General features: G+C 36.9%; 1 non-coding gene across 1 annotated transcript; it reads left to right on the top strand.

The window, feature by feature from the left end:
* Positions 1-12,170: 12,170 nt before the first annotated feature.
* LOC141669342 (small nucleolar RNA R71) lies at positions 12,171-12,277 on the top strand. Its single transcript, XR_012553629.1, has one exon. It is a non-coding gene; the product is annotated as a small nucleolar RNA R71 (small nucleolar RNA).
* The last annotated feature ends 7,852 nt before the right edge of the window (positions 12,278-20,129 follow it).

A 20,129-nucleotide genomic window follows, 5' to 3' on the forward strand; every position in this document is an offset into this window, starting at 1 on the left:
TGTTGTGCTACTACATCTTCAGCAACAACAGGGATTTCTTCAATTGATGGGGAAAAATGCACTATTTTTCAACAAAAACAGGGAATATCTCATGTGGCGGAATAGTATAATGTATGGACTGCAAGAAAGTATCAATACTTAGACTTGCAGGGAGATCAATAGCCTTTGATACATTAGAGTTCTCCTGAGATTCAACAGACTAATGTTCAGCATCTGTTCCTTTAGTACTCTGAGCATCTATAAGCATATAGCAAATTAAAACTTAATATATATTCTTTTATAGTAGTCTCACTACTCCTCACACCACACATCTCATGACTTTTAATAGTCAGAGCTTCCTCACAAGGATTACTAAATCCTATCTCTCATCTACCTCTCCTTTTTTCAGGAAGGATCATGCCTCTCTTAAATTATATTTTTCTCTCAATCTTTTCACACATCTAACAGAAAATGGCTCAGAAAAATTTTCCTACAAAAATAAGAGGTGGCTAAAGAAGGCTGATATGTGATCAGACAACTAGAGGTAGTCCTTAATTGAGGTCTAGATGTAATCATGTCAACATGATTTATATCATGAAAAGCATATTATAAATGCTGAAAGAACTAAATCAGTATTTAAAATAAATATTGATAAAGTAACACCGGTATTTATACCTTGTGAATTCACAATTAGACTCACGGTAGCAACTGTGGTTATGATAGTTGTTGATCATCAATAATGAGAACCTTTATTTGAATTGAAGAGGATTTGATCATGTTTCTATCATGTACCATGATCTCAAACCTTTGTTCTTCTTGCAAAGAACTAACACTTGAATGTGTTTAATGAAAGCTATCACAGATTCTTCAGTAAAAATTGATGAAACCTTTGTGTCTCTGTTAGTATCATCAAGATCTACCTCATCAAGTAGTCTGTAACCAACTAAATGTTATTTTTGAGTGGTAAACATAATTCAAGAATTATGACACTTGATTTTTGGCAACATTTGAGAAAAGAATTCAAGTGTTTCAGTTGTAAGAAGAAATTTAAGTTATAAGATATATGAAATTTGAGATTGAGTGTGGACAACTTTCTTGATCAGAAAAGAAAGTTTCAAAAGATTTTGAATTGTAAGCAACACTCAAAGATTATAACTCTTAGCAGTTAAAAATTAAATCTTCCTTAAATTTTCTTATTTGACAACAGTTACTTTCTGTAGTGCTCAATCAGTACTGTAGTGATCATATGAAACTTAAATAGAGATTAGTTTAGTAACATGCACTATGAAAAATATTTGATGTTTAGAATGCAGTACTGATTCAACATTTAACATTCAAGAACATTCAAGCACATATAAAAGAAAGCAATCAAATACACATTTAAGCATGCAAAAGAAGATAGAATAATTTCATTTATTAATGAAAGAGAAAAGTACAAGGCAGAAATAAGAAAATAGTCCTGACAAGAACTAGACTATTCCTAGAATCTATCCTAACTTTTTCTTCTTCATCTCTTCTTGCTTCTTTAGAGCTCGACGTTGATAAATCTTTGAGATAGTCTTTGCGAGAGAGATAATTTTCTCTTGTAACTCAAGTTTCTCTTGCTTAGCCTCTTCGGCTAAGCGTTCATCCTCAAGAGTGATTTCCATCTGAAACAGTTGAAGATCAACTCGCTGATCACTCGACAACTCCTCGTAAACTGATGGAACTTCATGAGAACTGAAGATTTTATCATTAATCTTGGCTCTACGTCCCCAGGGGTCATAATAGACATGACCCTTCTTGAACTTGAAAGTTGGATAGTAAATTCCAGCAATGTTACGAGTATAAAACAAACATTGAGCCATGAACATTTGAGAAAATGAGAAGTTGAGTTCAAGAAATCTTGAAATAGAAGTGATTGATGTGACAGGCCAGTGAGAAGTTTTAAGAGTGAAGGGTTGTATTTATAGAAAAGAATGTGGAAACTCAAGAGACTCTTTGATTGGCCATGCAATAATTGGACATAATAAGCATACACAATTACATGTATCTAGGCAAATAAAAAGTAATCTCTCTCTTCATATTCATATTCCCAATCAAAATACTCAAGTATCAACGGATACTTGCATCAGTAGCTAACCCATTCTAATCAATTAAAGGATATTCCACTCACTCACTGATTAATTAAAATACTGCTAACAATTTATTTTGAATAAATTCAAAATAATCAATTAAGTATAACAGTCAATCATGGTTTGACCACTATCAATATCTTAATTACTAGTATCAGGATTTAACAACTATTGATATAAACTATTAGTCAAAATAATTTGACCTAATAACAGAGTTTAGAAGCTCAGTAGTTCAACATGCAATTATCACATAAGATCATTTAGCACATTTTTTATGTTATCATGGTATTAGTAGTTTAACATGAAATTATCATATAAGATCATTTAGCACATTTTGCATGTTATCATGGCATCAAGCATTTAGCATAAGAATCAGTATCTAACAAGTACTGATAGATATTAAGATACCATGCTTTGAATATATCAGCAGACATAATTATCAGAGTTTGATAAATGTCTTGAAATAATTCCCAATTCATTCACCAATCTTCTGAATGTAGCTTCACAGAGAGGCTTGGTGAATATATCTGCTACTTGCTGATCTGTTGGAACAAAGACCAATTCCACTGTACCAGCTTCCACATGTTCCCTTATGAAATGGTATATGATACTGATGTGCTTAGTTATTGAATTCTGCACTGGATTTTCTGTCATTGCAATAGCACATTGATTATCACAATATATAGGAATAGAAGAATAGTCTAACCCATAATCCAGCAGCTGGCTCTTCATCCAAAGAATCTAAGCACAACAGCATACTGCACAAATGTATTCTGCTTCTACAATTGAAGTGGAAATTGACATTTGTTTCTTGTTGTACCAAGAAACCAATCTGCCTCCAAGAAATTGGCAACTTCCAGAAGTACTTTTCTTGTCTATTTTGCATCATGCAAAATCAACATCTGAATATCCAATTAGCTTAAAGTCTGAATCTCTAGGATATCATTGTTAGGATGATAACTTGCGCTAAAATTACACGCAAGTATACGCGTTCGCAAGTAATATAGAAATCTTTCTAGTTTGTTCCCACGGAGACTTGTTTAGGTTAAGTTCAATTTATGCACCGATGCATCAATGTATGATTATCGCTCAATACGAAGACAAGTAACAAATTGAGATGTTTTTATAACTAAGATTAAACTAATATGCAAATAACTAAGAGATTAAAGTGATTGAATTAACTATATGAGATAAACATGGGATTCTAACTTCATTACTACCTCATTCAAAGTCATTGTTCTTAACATTAGCATGCAATGGTGATGACAACTAATCAGATAATACGAAACTAGTTAATGCCAACTTTCATTGTACGAATACCATACTATCAGACATCCACCAAAAAGATAGAAGCTGAATAAACACCAATTATGTTAAAACCCTATATGTCTATAGCATTTGACAACATAAAGGTTTAATGTGCAAGTTATCTATCATGATTATATAGGTCAAGTAAGATGGTTAAAATTACCGACGAATCATGCATAATAAATACATAAACCTATGCTAGCATGGCAAGTTCTATACCTCTAAATTCACTGTCGCTTCAATAGAGATTAACACGCTATCTTATAAGTTCGCAATAAGATGAGTAAGCACAATCAATACTAAGATATCATACAATCACCACCCACTAAGATATTGAAACAAATTATCTATTGAAATCCATAAGTAAATCCGTTAGAACCCCACGATAACGATTAGTATATAACTGAACTCATCATCACCGTGGGTTCCGATGAAAGCATGGTAAATAAACTAAGTCTTTATAAATTGAATAGATAATCAAAGTACGTTAACAAGAGTATTAGGTTCAAACAACAAAAAAAACAAGCATCCAAGATTACAACTTAAGCAAAGAATCACAAGTAAAAACTAGTTCTTCTTCTCCTTCATTATATTGTGCTCCTAGGTCTTCTCGCCGTTATCTTCTTGCTCTCCATTATGAAAAATGTCTTTTTGGAGCCTTTAAATACCAGCCCATCCAATCAGGAGTCCAGAAAATCAATCTTCCAATAGAATCAGGATTCTTCAAAATCGACTTAGCGCGGCCACCCTGAGATCTCGCGCGGCCGCTCCCAAGTGTAGCGCGGCTGCGCTGAGCTTCTGGAAAAACTAAAATTTCTTATTTTCTTGCCTTCAACTACTAGTTTCTTTTATGCAAACATCAAGGCTCCATCCTAACACTCTTCTAGCATAAAAACAATGTAAAACCATTCCTGCTTCCGATTATGCCATGAAATGCAAAAAACTACAAATACACAACAAATACACAAACAACTTGAGTAAAAAACACCAATTCGAGCCTTTATAAAGCGTTCTAAGTGGAAATCCAATGTGTCCTCAAGCATAACAGACTCAAACTTATCACACCCCCAAACTTGAATTAATGTTTGTCCTCAAGCATAACAGACTCAAAAATAAGAAATAAAAATGCTTGAATGCAACTAACATGAATGCAATGATCCCCTCAGAATAACTAAACCAACCAATGAGCAACATCTCAAAGAATGTAATTATTCACACAAAGTTCAATCAAATCTCACAAATCAACTCACAAGCCAGAAACGTGTGTGTGTGCAATTGCTTAACAGATATACTCTTGAAACTAGATCAATAACCATAACTCACCACTCATCAAGATAATCACATGGTTATAAATAGAATAAAGGATAGACTCAAAATGACTGACAACACTTCATTTTTAATCAGAGTTATGCAAGGATTCATGCTTTTATTGACAACACATGACAAACACAAACATGCTTATTTGATCGTGCAATGAGTGAGGTCCACAAAAGACTTATGCAATAATACTCATGTAGCGAGCGTTAGGTTAGTGGATCCCAGACTATAAAAGCCTTAGATCACTAGGCACAAAGTCCCCTAAAACTTAATAACTTTAGTATTAAAGAGCTCACGCATGATCAATTATGCATAAACACATATTTTTTTCTTTTTTTTCTTTAATTTTTTTTCACTAATTTTTTTCTTTTTTTTCAACAATTTCTAAATGAGTGTGTTTCGCTCCATCTCGCTCAACCCTAGACTATTCATAAAAAATGAGCCGACTACTAGCCATTTGACGCCTAGCCATAACTAGCAATGAAATCCAATGTGTTTTTCTCCAAATTTAAAAATACATGTCATTTTGTCACTAGGAGAATATCATAAATTCTAGACATAAACAAATGTTTAAACCTCGACAAACAAATAAATCATGATCATGATCTAGAACTCAAGCAACTTGTAAGACTTGGTGAAATTTTCTTGCTTCTTGCATGCAAATCAATTCATTATGACGTAACATTCCTCTATACGACATCACTACACTAAAATCAACATCGCAAATTAATCAGAAAAGCAACTTAAGAGATCATGATATATGCCAATGCAACTATATATAACAAACTTACATGATAACAAATACGCAAAATTAACAAAAATAAATAACTACATGACAAATATGCAAACTATATGAACTAAACTATCAAGAATATGCATCTAAATGGACTCACACACAAATATTCCAAAACTACCACCCCCAAACTTAAAATTTTCACTGTCCTCGGTGAAGGTAATAGCAAGGAATCAAGGCATACCTACTTGGAATCAGAATGATCATCACCCTCCGCGAGTAGAGTGTCAGGAGGCGAGTAAATAGAATCCTCTCCAAAAACTGGCCACTGAATGTCTACCCTCGTGGCTCTAAAAGTTGTACCCAACGTCTGGGTAAGATCATGTGCAAACCTACTATGGATGTCATACATCGCATCCATCCACCTCGTTAAGCACCTATACTGTGTTGACCCAAACCAGCACCATCATCTGCCTCCTACTACTGCTGCTGCTGCAGCGAAGAACCGGCCTTACCCATCTGATGTCTTCACGCTGCTCTGCGGACCTGAGTCGAACCACCAGCATATGTCTGATCAGCTGGCTGGCCTCCCAAAAAATGATCATAAGTGTAACCTAGGCCCTTCTCGTCAGACTTTCCACCATACCACTCATGCATGCTCAAGATCGTAAAACTATCAATGGGGACGCTCGGTAACTTCAGTTGCTCGTGCGCGGGCCAATGAACATCCACCGCCACACAAAGCTTAGTCACAATCAAGGCATAAGGAATAGACCCCGTAGTGCTCCCACGAAGAAATCTCAAAATACCCTGATAATTAATGGAACCGAGATCCATATAATCTCCCTACAAAATCCCCCATAACAACTTTGCACAATCCACAGTCACATCATACACATGAGAAGATGGCATAATGTTTGCACAAATAAAGGCATTCCAAGCACGAGCAAACATGTTCATGCATGAGGCAGAGTAAGTAGCTTACTCATTTAATCCCCTCTTGAACTTCTAGTGAGTGTCCGGGACACAGAGCGTAGCCACAATCAAGTCCAAATCAAAATCCTCCCCAGTCTTAATAACCCACTCCTCCTGAGTAGGCTGTCTCTCGTGCTGGTTGATCACCCTAGGCATAGCCTCCGGGCTATAATCCACCATCAACCCACGCACCACCGTATACCCATTCTTATCGGCCTTCGAGTTTACATTGAACTCGTGAACTACACTCATAGGCTCAGCAGTGGGTTCCTCACAAAAAGAAACCCAACACATCTCCAGAATCATCTCAAGAAGCTTACCATCCTTACCCAATGGTAGAAAACCCCTCTCCTTCGCTATTTGCTTAGTCAACAGTCTCGTGTACTCCGTTTCTGCCTCCGGAGTAGCAAACCTAGGCCTCTGACTCCCAACACTCAAAGAATTAGTGGTGAAGGGGGTTAGTGCTGCTGCTAACTTGAGTGGGAGCTCTCTTGGGTGCCATTGGATTGCTAAAGTGAGAAAAGAGAGATGTGTATAGAGAATTAGGGTTTGAGAGAATAAAAGTGATGGGGATGGATGTATATAATTGTGTGTATATATAGATAATAAGAATAGAAGTGGTATATGATTGTGGGGTTAGTGGGGGTAATGGGATGTTTAGAATTGATTAGAAGAAGAAATTAGGGTAGTGGGAGGAGTTAAAATCGGCTGGGGTGTTATTTTTGTTTTGATTTTTCGGGCTTTCTATTTTTTTTCTTCTTTAGGGACTCAGCGCGGGCGCGTCGTGTTTCTGTTGAAACAGCGCGGCCACCCCGCTTCCCAGCTCGGGCACACTGTGCTTCTGCAATCTCAGTGCGGCCGCCCCGGCAGGCTGCGCGGGCGTGCCGTGCTTCTATAGAAAATACCCTATTTTTTCTGTTTTTCTAATTTTTTTGTATTTTCTTCTGGTTTTTCTTCCTTCTATCTTCTACTAATGTACATAAGCTTGGGTTTCCCCCCAAGAAGTGCTTGGTTTACGTCGCTAGCTTGACGTAGAATTCCGAGATCAGGTTGATAATTAAATGGCACTAACCACCTCACGGTTTGCCATATCTCCATAGCAATGCTTCAGATGTTGTCCATTCACCTTGAATGCTTGGCCTGGATCATTCTCAAAAATCTCCACCGCTCTATGTGAAAACATAGTTTTGACAACAAACGGCCCTGACCATCTCGACTTCAATTTTCCAGGAAAAAGATGGAGACGAGAGTTGAACAAAAGAACTTGTTGCCCCGGCACAAATTACTTGAGCACTAGACCCCTATCATGCCACCTCCTGAGTTTCTCCTTATATATTTTGTTGTTCTCATATGCTTGAAGTCGAAACTCATCAAGTTCATTCAATTGAAGCATCCTTTTCTTACCAGCTTCATCCATATCAAGGTTCAATTTCTTCAAAGCCCAATATGCCTTGTACTCTAGCTCCACAGGAAAATGACATCATTTACCATAAACCAATTGAAATGGTGACATGCCTAGCGGAGTCTTGAATGCTGTTTGATAAGCCCAAACAGCTTCATCCAGCTTTAAAGACCAATCCTTTTTCGATGGACATATAACTTACTCCTGAATTCGCTTGATCTCTCTGTTAGACACCTCAGCTTGACCATTAGTCTGAGGATGGTAGGCTGTAGCAATGCGATGATTCACATTATATCTCTGCATCATAGCAGTGAACTTGCCATTGCAGAAATGCGATCCCCCGTCACTGATTATGACTCTTGGAGTCCCAAATCTTGTGAATATCTTCTTGTGAAGAAAATTGAGCACTACCTTCGCATCATTCGTCGGCAAAGCTATAACTTCGACCCATTTTGACATATAATTGATCGCCAACAAGATATATTGATTATTGCAATATGAGACAAATGGCCCCATGAAGTCAACTCCCCAAACATCGAAGACATCAACCTCGAGAAGCACATTAAGAGGCATCTCATTCTTCTTTGACATATTACGAACACGCTGACAGTGATCACACATCAAAATGAACTGATGCGCATACTTAAACAATGTAGGCCAGAAGAATCCTGCTTGAAGGATACGAGCTGTTGTCTTTTCTCCACCATAGTAGCCTCCATAAAAAGTCGAATAACAGCCTCGCAAGATATCCTTCGTTTCTCTGTATGGAATACATCTCCTGATTATTTGGTCAACTCCTTGACGAAACAAAAATGGCTCATCCCACATGTACCACTTCACCTCATGAAGAAACTTCTTCCTTTGAGCAGGAGATAAGTTCGGGGGCATTATGTTGCTCACAAGATAGTTCACAATATCTGCGAACCACGGTTCTTCTTCTTGCACCCCAAACAACTGCTCATCGGGAAAAGACTCATTTATCAATATCTTATCAAGTGAAGTTGTACTTTGATCTTCTAACTGAGAGAGATGATCAGCAACTTGATTCTCAGTGCCTTTTCTATCCTTGATCTCTAGTTCAAACTCCTGAAGTAAAAGAACCCATCGAATCAATCTAGGTTTCGAGTCCTTCTTCGAGACGAGATAGTGAATAGCAGTGTAATCAGTGAAAACTGTCACCTTCGTCCTAAGTAAATAAGATCGAAACTTCTCAATACCGTAGACAATGGACAATAGCTCCTTCTCAGTAGTTGTGTAGTTCAGTTGAGCACCATTGAGGGTCTTACTAGCATAGTAGACCACATGAAATATATTTTTCTTCCTTTGCCCAAGAACTGCTCCAATTGTATAGTCACTCGCATCGCACATCATTTCAAAAGGCTCATTCCAATCAGGTGCAGTTATGATAGGTGCCGTGATCAAGCTCTTCTTGAAGCTCTCAAAAGAAGCTCGACACTCATCATCAACCTTGAACGGGACATCTTTCTCTAAGAGATTGCACAATGGTTTAGAGATTTTAGAGAAATCCTTGATGAACCACCTATAAAAACCTGCATGACCAAGAAAGATGTGAATTCCCTTAACAGAAATTGGTGGAAGAAGGTTTTCAATTACCCCCACCTTGGCTTTATTCACCTCAAGACCTTTACTAGAGACCTTGTGCCCAAGAATGATGCCCTATTTCACCATAAAGTGACATTTCTCCCAGTTGAGAACCAAATTGGTCTCAACACACCTTTTAAGAACTGCCCCAAGATTTTGCAAGCCCTCATCGAAAGAATCCCCGAACACAGAAAAATTGTCCATGAACACCTCCAAATTCTGACCAATCATATCAGAGAAGATGGCCATCATGCAACTCTGAAATGTGGAAGGTGCACAAAAGTACCAAACGGACAAGTGAATGTAGTCTTTTCTTGATCTTCTGGAGTGATGCAAATCTGATTATAGCCCGAATAGCCATCCAGAAGATAATAGTATTCATGTTCAGCCAACCTTTCAAGCATCTAATCAATAAAAGGAAGAGGGAAGAGATCTTACCTCGTGGCCTTTTTCAGCTTCCTGTAATCCATGCAAACACTCCACCCCGTGACTGTTCGAGTAGGAATGAGCTCATTCTTCTCATTAGCAACCACGGTGATGCCTCCTTTCTTCGGCACACACTGAACTGGGCTCACCCAAGAACTTTCAGAAATAGGATAGATGATACCTTCATCTAGCCACTTGAGAATTTCCTTCTTCATGACCTCCTTCATGATCAGATTTAGCCTTTTCTGTTGCTCAACAGTCGGCTTACTTCCTTCCTTTAGTACAATTTTATGCATGCAATAATGAGGGCTGATTCCCTTAATATCTGTTATAGTCCATCCAATTGCCGATTTGAACTCTCCCAAAATTCTCAAGAGCTTTTCTTCATCATTACCTGAAAGGTCAGATGCAATAATAACAGGCAAAGTAGATGCATCACCTAAAAATGCATACCTCAAGTGTTCAGGCAAAGGTTTAACTCGAGTGTAAGAGCTTCCTCAATAGATGGCTTAAGACGCCCCTCGGCATTTTTGAGTTCTGACATTCCAAGAGATTCAAAAGGCATATCTAACTTTCGCTTCCAAGGAGAAGCATTCAAATACTGCAACTGCTCATCACATTCCTCATCTTCACTATCTAAATTCCCCATCAAGGCTTTCTCTAAGGCATCAGACCTTAGTATTTGATCAAGTTCCGAACTAACCACAGAATCGACCAATTCCACTTTTAAGCACTCCTCGTTATCAGTAGGGAATTTCATGGCATTGAAAACATTAAAAGTTATATCCTGATCCAGTACTTGCATAGTGAGCTCACCCTTCTACACATCAATCAAGGTTCGGGTTGTAGCCAAGAATGGTCTACCCAAGATTATGGGAATCTTTTTATCCTCCTCGAAATCAAGAATTACAAAGTCAGCAGGAAAGATGTATTTGTCCACTTTGACCAAGATATCCTCCACAATGCCTCGTGGATATGTAATAGAATGATCGGCCAACTGCGAGGACATATATGTAGGCTTTAGATCAGGTAAATCCAACTTCTTGAAGAAAGACAAAGGCATCAGATTGATGCTAGCTCCCAAATCACATAAACACTTGTCGAACGACAAGTTGCCGATGGTACAAGTAATAGGGAAGCTTCCAGGATCTTTAAGCTTTGGAGGCAACTTCTATTGCAGCACAGCACTGCATTCCTCCGTTAGAGCAACGGTCTTTAAGTTATCGAGCTTCACTTTCTGAGAGAGAATACCTTTCATAAACTTCGCATTATTAGGCATCTGTTCTAGAGCTTCAGCGAAAGGTATGTTGATGTGAAGTTTCTTGAACACCTCTAGAAACTTAGCAAATTGCTTATCCAACTTTTGCTTCTACAACCTCTTAGGAAAAGAAGCTGGAGTATAGACCTATTTCTCCCCTGTATTACTCTCAGGAGGATTGTGTTACACAATTTCTTCCTTGATTCCACTTCTGCTTCCTTCTGCACATCTTCTTCATCGAGAACTTCAGATTCTGAAACTTGAGATTTTTCGGGGTTCGCAACTTTTCCAGACCTCAATATAATTTCCTTAACCTGCTCTTTTGCTTCTTTCTTGCCTGGAACTTCTGTGCCATTAGGGAGTGTACGAGATTGTCGATTCAGCAAGACATTGGCAATCTGCCCAATTTGATTCTCCAAGGTCTTAATAGAAAATACTCGGCTCTTGCACATGAGCTTCAACTCCTCCAATTCAGATTTTTCATTAGATTGACTTGCACATCCATGTGGTAGTTGCTGAAGTTGGAGTTGTTGTCTTGGTGCATATTGTGATTGTTGAAAACCAGGAGGGTTAAATTGCTTTGTTGCATACTGTTGATAAGGTTGTTGCACCGCATTCTGATTGTTGCTCCAGCTGAATTTAGGATGATTGTGGTTGTTAGGATGATAGGTGGATGGAACTGGTTGTTGCGACCTCTAAAAGTTGCTCACGAACTGAGCTGATTCACTAGATATAGCACACTGCTCTATCTCATGCACACCAGCACAAAGCTCGCAGACACTTATGATCTGATCAACTCCATAATTAGCCAAAGAATCCACCTTCATTGTCAAAGCCTTAAGCTGAGCAGCTATCAGTTCCAGAATTCCTGCTACCTTGCCTTGAGGTAGCCTTTGAGTTCGATTCTGGTATTCATTAGCAGCCATTAGTTCAATCAACTCATAAACTTCATCATAGCTCTTAGTCTATAAGGCTCCACCTGATGCTACATCAAGCATGGGTCTAGATTATGCTCCCAAGCCATTATAAAAGCAGTTGATAATTATCCAGTCAGGCGTCCCATGATGAGGACACTTCCTAAGCATCTCCTTCTAACGCTCCCAAACTTCACATAAAGACTTCCCCGATTGCTTGGCAAATTGAGTAAGAGCATTTCTGATTGTAGCTGTCTTTGCCATAGAGAAGAATTTAGTAAGAAAGTTTTAAGCCAGATCTTCCCAAGTAGTAATAGAACTGGCTGGTAGAGAGTGTAACCAGCTTTTAGCCTTGTCTCTTAGAGAGAATGGGAAAATTCTTAGCTTAACAATATCTTCAGAAACACCATTAAACCTGAAGGTGTCGCAGATCTCGATGAAATCCCTAATGTGAGTATTTGGATCTTCAGTTCAAGAACCCCCAAACTGGACTGAATTTTGCACCGTCTGAATCGTGCTAGATTTGATTGCAAAAGTATTAGCCGCGATGGTTGGTCTGACAATGCTAGACTGAATATCATTAATCTTCGGTTGAGAAAAATCCATCAAAGTTTTCAGATTTGCTAATGGTTCTTTCATTGCAACAATCGCTTCTTCTTCAACTTTCTCCTCAACAAAGACTTCTTCTTCTACTACGACTTCTTCCTCCGCTTTATCCAGTGTTCTCTTGCGAGATCGAGAACACGTTAGCATAAACGCTCTCTAGAGTACCTGGAACATAAAAAAGCAAACAAGTAAAATATCTGAGTCAGTGAACTTTAATGACCACTGATGACAAGCACATAAACTAAAAATTAACACCGAGTCCCCGGCAGCGGCGCCAAAAACTTGTTAGGATGATAACACGCGCTAAAATTACATGCAAGTATACGTGTACGCAAGTAATATAGAATTCTTTCTAGTTCGTTCCCATATAGACTAGTTTAGGTTAAGTTTAATTTATGCACCTAATGATTAATGTATGATTATCGCTCAATGCAAAGATAGGTAACAAATTGAGATGTTTTTATAACTAAATTAAACTAACATGCAAATAACTAAAAGATTAAAGTGATTGAATTAACTATATGAGACAAACATGGGATTGTAACTTCATTACTACTTCAATCAAAGTCATTGTTCTTAACCTTAGCATGCTATGGTGATGACAACTAATCAGATAACACGAAACTAGTAAATCCCAACTTTCATTGTACGAATACCATACTACCAAACATCCACAAAAGAGATAGAAGCTAAATAGACACCAATTATATTGAGACCCTGTATGTCTATAGAATTTGACAACCAAAAGGTTTAATGTGCAAGTTATCTATTGTGATTACATAGGGCAAGTAAAATTTTTAAAATTACCTACGAATCATGCATAATAAATACATGAACCTATGCTAGCATGGCAAGTTCTAAACCTCTAAATTCATTGTCACTTCAATAGAGATTAACACGCTATCTTATAAGTTCGCGAGTCTCATAAGACGAATAAACACAACCAATACTAGGATATCATACAATCAACGCCCACTAAGATATCAAAATAAATTAACTATTGAAATCCATAAATAAATCTGTTAGAACCCCACGATAATGATTAGTTTATAATTGAACTCATCATCACTGTGGGTTCCGATTAAAGCATGGTAAATAAACTAAGTCTTTATAAACTGAATAGATAATCAGAGTACGTTAATAAGAGTATTAGGTTCAAACAACAAAGAAAACAAGCATCCAAGAATACAACTTAAGAAAAGAATTATAAGTAAAACTAGTTCTTCTTCTCCTTCATTGTATTATGCTCCTAAGTCTTCTCGCCGTTATCCCATTGCTCTCCGTTATGAAAAACATCTTTTTGGAATCTTTAAATAGCAGACAACCAATCAGGAGTTCAGAAAATCAGTCTTCCAATAGAATCAGGATTCTTCAAAATTGACCTAGCACGGCCACCCTGGGATCCTGCGCGGCCACTCCCAAGTGTAGCGCGGTCGCGCTGAGCTTCTGGAAAAAGTAAAATTTCTTATTTTCTTTCCTTCAACTGCTGGTTTCTTTTACGAAAACGATCAAGGCTCCATCCTAACACTCTTCTAGCATAAAAATAATGTAAAACCATTCATGCTTCCGATTATGCCCTGAAATGCAAAACACTACAAAAACACATCAAATACAAAACAACTTGAGTACAAAACACCAATTCGAGCCTTTATAAAGCATTATAAGTGGACATAAATGCCACTTATCGACCATAATCCCATATTCACGGTGCCTTTGTGATACTTAAAAATTCATTTCACATCTAATAGATGAGGTTCTCTAGGGTTAGCTTGGAACCTTGCAAATAGACAGGTAGCATACATGATACCAAGTCTACTAGCAGTCAGATATATGAGTGAGCCCATCATACCTCTGTAGTTAGTTATATCTATTAAAGAAGAAGTATTTAAATCTAACTTATTTACAGTGGCCATAGGAGTTAATACAATTGAGCAGTCTTGCATTCCAAATCTTTTGAGTAAGTTCCTGGTGTATTTGGATTGATTTATGAAGATTCCTTTATTAGTCTGTTTGACTTGTAACCCCAGAAAGTAACTTAATTCTCCCATCATATTCATTTGATACCTGGACTGAATTAGCTTTGCTAATCTCTCACAGAATTTATCATTAGTAGATCCGAAAATGATATCATCAATATATATCTATACAAACAACAAGTCCTTACCATGGTATCTATAAAAGAGATTTTTATCAATTATACCTCTTGTGAAACCACTCTCTAGCAGAAATAGAGCAAGTGTTTCATACCAGGCCCTTGGAGCTTGCTTCAGTCCATAGAGTGGTTTATCCAGTAAGTAGACTTGATCTGGATACTTTGGATCAATGAACCCTGGAGGTTTTTTAACATAAACTTCCTCTTCGAGTTCTCCATTTAAAAATGCATTATTCACATACATTCGGAACACTTTAAAATTCTTGTGAGCAACATAGGCAAGAAAGATTCTTATTGCCTCTAACCTTGCAACTGGAGTAAATGTCTCATTATAATTAATTACTTCTTGTTGTGAGTAACCCTTTACAACCAGTCTTGCTTTGTTCCTTATAACAATGCCCTCAATATTAGTTTTGTTTCTGAACACCCATTTTGTGCCAACTATATATTTGTTCTTCGGTCTTGGCACAAGAGTCCAGACTTTGTTTCTTTCAAATTCATTGAGCTCTTCTTGCATTACTGTGACCCAGTCAGCATCTTGTAGAGCTTCTTCAACCTTTTTAGGTTCAGTTTGAGATAGAAAAGAATGGTAGAGATATTCATTCTGAGTGGCTTTTCTTATTCTAACACCACTGTCAAGGTTTCCAATGATTAAGTCAGGTGTATGTGACTTAGACCATTTTCTTACTGATGGAAGTTGACTTCTTGAAGAAGAACCTCCCCCTTGATCCATGAATTCTCTATTATTTCTTTGAGTAGTACCACTATTGTTTCCTGATGCTCCCCCTGAATTAGTATTCCTATGGTTACCATTATTTAACTCATCAGAGTTTGAGGAAGATGAGTGTGATGATCTTTCTACTAATGTTTCTTGAGTAGAATCACTTGCAGTAGTCTCTGGATTTATGTCATGTTGCTCCCCCTCAACATATGCTTCATTGTTAGAAGGATTTCTACTATAATGTTGAATCTCAGAACTTCGGGGGATATCAGGACTTACTGTATCAGAATCGAGATTTAAAAGTTCAGCATAAGGTACTTTATTTTCAAATCTCAACTTGCCATGGTCATCTGCATCTTCTAGACCTGTTATTTTCTTGTCATAAAAAGATACATGTATAGACTCCATGACTGTTTTTGTTCTCAGATTGTAAACTCTGAAGGCTTTTGTAGTCAACGGATAACCTATAAATATTCCTTTATCAGCTTTCAGATCAAACTTGGTCAGCTGCTCCAAATGAGTTTTGAGAACAAAACACTTACAAGCAAATATATGAAATAACTTCAAATTTGGATTCTTTCCTTTCACCATGTCAAATGGTGTTTTTCCATGCTTGTTGATCGATGTTGCATTTTGTGTAAAGCAAACAATTTGCACAGCCTCAGCCCAAAAATAGGTAGGCAATCTTGCTTCTTCTAGCATGGTTCTTGCAGCTTCTATCAGAGTTCTATTTTTTCTTTCAACAACTCCATTTTGTTGTGAATTTCCAGGAGCAGAAAACTCTTGTTTTATCCCCCTTGAGTTTGCAGAACTCTTCCATAGAGCTATTCTTAAATTCAATTCCATGACCACTTCTAATAATCTTCACTTTGTATGTTGATCCTTTCTCCAGCTCCCTCACATGATCAAAAAGAATGGATGGAGATTCCTCCTTGGTGTGCAGAAAATACACCCATGTGTAGCTTGTGTATTCATCAACAATTACAAGTGTATACCTCTTCTTGTCAATAGACATAACATTCACTGGACCAAAGAGATAATCATGAAGTAGATGATATCGTTCAAGAATTGAGGATTCAGTTTTACTCTTCAAAGATGTCTTTTTTTTCTTGGCTTTCTGGCATAAATCACATAAGCCACTAGGAGTAAATACTGCATTGGGCAATCCTCTTACAAGATCTTTCCTCACAAGTTCATTGATATTGTTGAAGTTGAGGTGAGAAAGTCTTTTATGCTAGTTCCAGCTGTCTTCCACAGATGCTCTACTCAGTAGACAAACTACCATATTTTACACCAGTCAATGTGATCTTGCCATCAGACTTACTGACAATTTCACAATGCTCCTTATAAAAGTTGACATTGTAACCACTGTCATAGATTTGACTCACGCTGATTAGATTATGCTTGAGCCTGCAATTATAGCTACATCTTCAATAATGACATTTCCAACTTTGTTTTTGCCATATCCCAAGATTTTTCCTAAGTTTCCATCTCCATAAGAAATGCTTGGGCCAGCCTTCTCCTCAAATTCTGATAGCAGGGATTTATAACCAGTCATATGTCCTGAGAATCCACTGTCCAAGACTAGAGCATTCCTCCTGTCACCCTGAAATCAGCAATTTGAATCAGTTAGTGTTTTTAAGGACCCAGCCTTGCTTGGATCCTTTGGCCTTTTTAAGTTTGTTAACATATGCAGCAGAAGACTTCATATCAGAGTTTATGTTAACATTCTTACCATCAATATTTATATATGCAGAAACATATTTTGCTTTAACTAAAGAGGGTTTCAGTTTATAAAAATCATAATACAAACTGTGATACTCTTTACATGTATAAATAGAGTGCCAAACACTGCCACAATAAAAACAAGGGTTTTGTGGTTTATATATAACTGTTCTATTCCTAAACTCTAATTTAGAAGAAATAACTTTTATCTCTTTATTCTTCTTTCAAGAATTAGCAAGATGATTATTTCTACCACAGTTTGAACAGGTCTTTCTAGGTGCATTAGGTGGGGTTACATAATTTACATTCTTATTAACACCTACCTTGCCATTCTTATTTTTCCTAGACCTTTTCCTCTTGTCTTTCATGTGTAAATCCTTCACCTTGTGCTTAAGCTGTTTCTAAGTCATTGACCCAATGTTTACTGAGTTTGTGTAAACTTTTTCACTCTTTTTAGTAATTAAGTTTGATCTAGGTGCTGAGGTTGTACCATCCTCATGGACTGATTTAACATTATTAGCACTTGGATTAAACTTAATGGTCTTTATTTGAACCTTGTTCAATTTGACTTGACTATCAGTTTTGATTGGTTCTGTTTTCTCAGTTTTTTCTCCACTTTTCTTTTAAGAATTAGATTTAGTTGAGTATCATAATCCTGATCTCAACAACCATTCTCTAAGATATACTGGGTTGCTTTTCCTGAGTTAGTCCAAAGTTTAATGACTTCTCTCTCTTTAGCTAGCTCATTTTCTAGATATGCATGTTCTTCTAACAATTTGTCTTTAACATAAACAGCATTATCTCTTTCTTTTTAAATTTCTAGCATGGAAAGTAGCTATGTTTCTAGGTAATCATTCCTTTTCTTAAGCATAGAGTTTTCACTCTTGATTCTATTGTTCTCTAAGGTCTGATCCCTAAAAGTAACATGCATAGACTTAAGAAATAATCTTAATTCATAGATATTATAGTATCAAATGCATAGACTGAGGTACCTTTAATTTAGCATTATCAGTCTCAGCTTTAGCATTTTCCATGAGAGCATAATTGATCCCATCATCTGAGTCTGATGAATCATCCCAGTTTCTCTTCTTTGAGATCAAAGCTTATTTCTTCTCAGCTTTCGGTTTTCTGTAGTCAGTTGCAAAGTGTCCAAGTCCATCACAATTGTAACATCTCTCTTTTAACTTGTCAGGTTTTCCAGATCTAGCTTGTTAGGTCACACACACTGTAGAGGGGGTGAATACAGTGTAAAGTACAATCAAATCGAACTTTAATATCTCAAGTAACAGAAAACAAATTTTATTGAAACAATAAACTCTGTTACAGTATGGACTGTTACCTCTCAGTGATGAATAAATATCACGAGAGCTGCTAGGGTTACAATGAATAATCTTCTCGAATATGATAACACTTATAGTGTAAACCCTATGTCTGTGTTTGTATACTACACAGTTACAAGATAATCGCTAATTGATATGGAATATAATTTTGCTTCCTAAAATATATCAATCAGATATCTTTTCTTCCAAGTATTCTATTCTTCATAGAATTCCTTCTTCATGCATATCTCTTCTTATGTTTATCTTGATATTCTTTCCTTTAATCAGCTACTATATTTATCTGAACGTCCTTCAGCACTTAAGTTCTGATATCCATCTTCTGATGATTATCTCCTGATAATATAAGTACTGATATCCTTAAGTCCTGACTTCCAATAAGTACTGATTTATCCTGTTTAAGTAAGATCTGAAAACTAAACATAAATCATATTAGCCATGACATTATCAAATATATCTAACAATCTCCCCCAACTTGTAAATTAGCATAATATACAAGTTTAATAGATATTTGATGATGTCAAAAACATTAAGTACAAATGCATGAGAATTAGACTAGATAACTACAACTTACAGTCCTTAAAGCTTTACCAATTTTTAACTTCTGATAACAGCTTCAGTCTGTACAAATATCAGAATTTAATCAGTTGTAGATCTTGGCTTGGCTTCATCTTCTGATCTCTCTGATGTCAGGAGTTGTTCTGAGATAGTTCTTCAACAAACATCTTTCAGCATATCTAAGTTCATCAATCATCCTCTTTTTAGCATCTTTAAGCTCTGCATTATCTTCACCAATTTGAAAGATTGCAGCTCTGAGATCATTAATCTTTGCTTTTCTTATATCCTGATCCAGTCTGATCAAATAAGCTTTATCAGACTCAAGATTGAATTCCACAGCCCTGTAACCCAGAAAGGTAGTTATAATTTTAGTAGTGTTGGGCTTTATTTCAACTATATCACCCTTGTGATCTCTGTACTTTGGAACATATGTGATGTCAGACTTAATAGAATAAAGCCTTTTCTGTCTCAGAATCTGATCCTTCAAATATTTGCAGCACTTCCTGTCAATCTGTCATCCACTTGAAGTAAGAATAGTACATGCTCCAATTCTTCAAAATACTTCAATGGAATGGCATTTTGCCTTATATGATAAACCCTACCATCTGTCATGAAGTACAATAAGATGTGTTCTTTCAAGTAGGTATGGTAAACCATTTGTACAGATTCCAGTTGATTCAATCTCTCAGGAGTTACTCCAATACCTGGTTCACTCAAGGAAATTGGATCATTGGTAGTGTTCCGTATTCTTCTTTCATCAGCACTTCCCAATCCAGTTTTATCTCTTGCTTCCTTTCCAATAACTACTCTTGCTTCAAAACCAATTGCAGCAGTCTTTAAAGATTGAGTCTGTTTTACTTTAGTGAATCCTGGTAGGAGTGTTTTTGGTCTATCTTCTGATATAAAGTTAACTTGAGATGTGTCAGAGGTTATTTGCTTCTTCGAAATATCAGAACTTGTTGTCTCTTGACTCTGAACAACTTGAGCAATGTCAGAGGTTGT

Source organism: Apium graveolens, chromosome 6 (assembly GCF_009905375.1).
Source record: "Apium graveolens cultivar Ventura chromosome 6, ASM990537v1, whole genome shotgun sequence".
NCBI lineage: Eukaryota > Viridiplantae > Streptophyta > Magnoliopsida > Apiales > Apiaceae > Apium > Apium graveolens.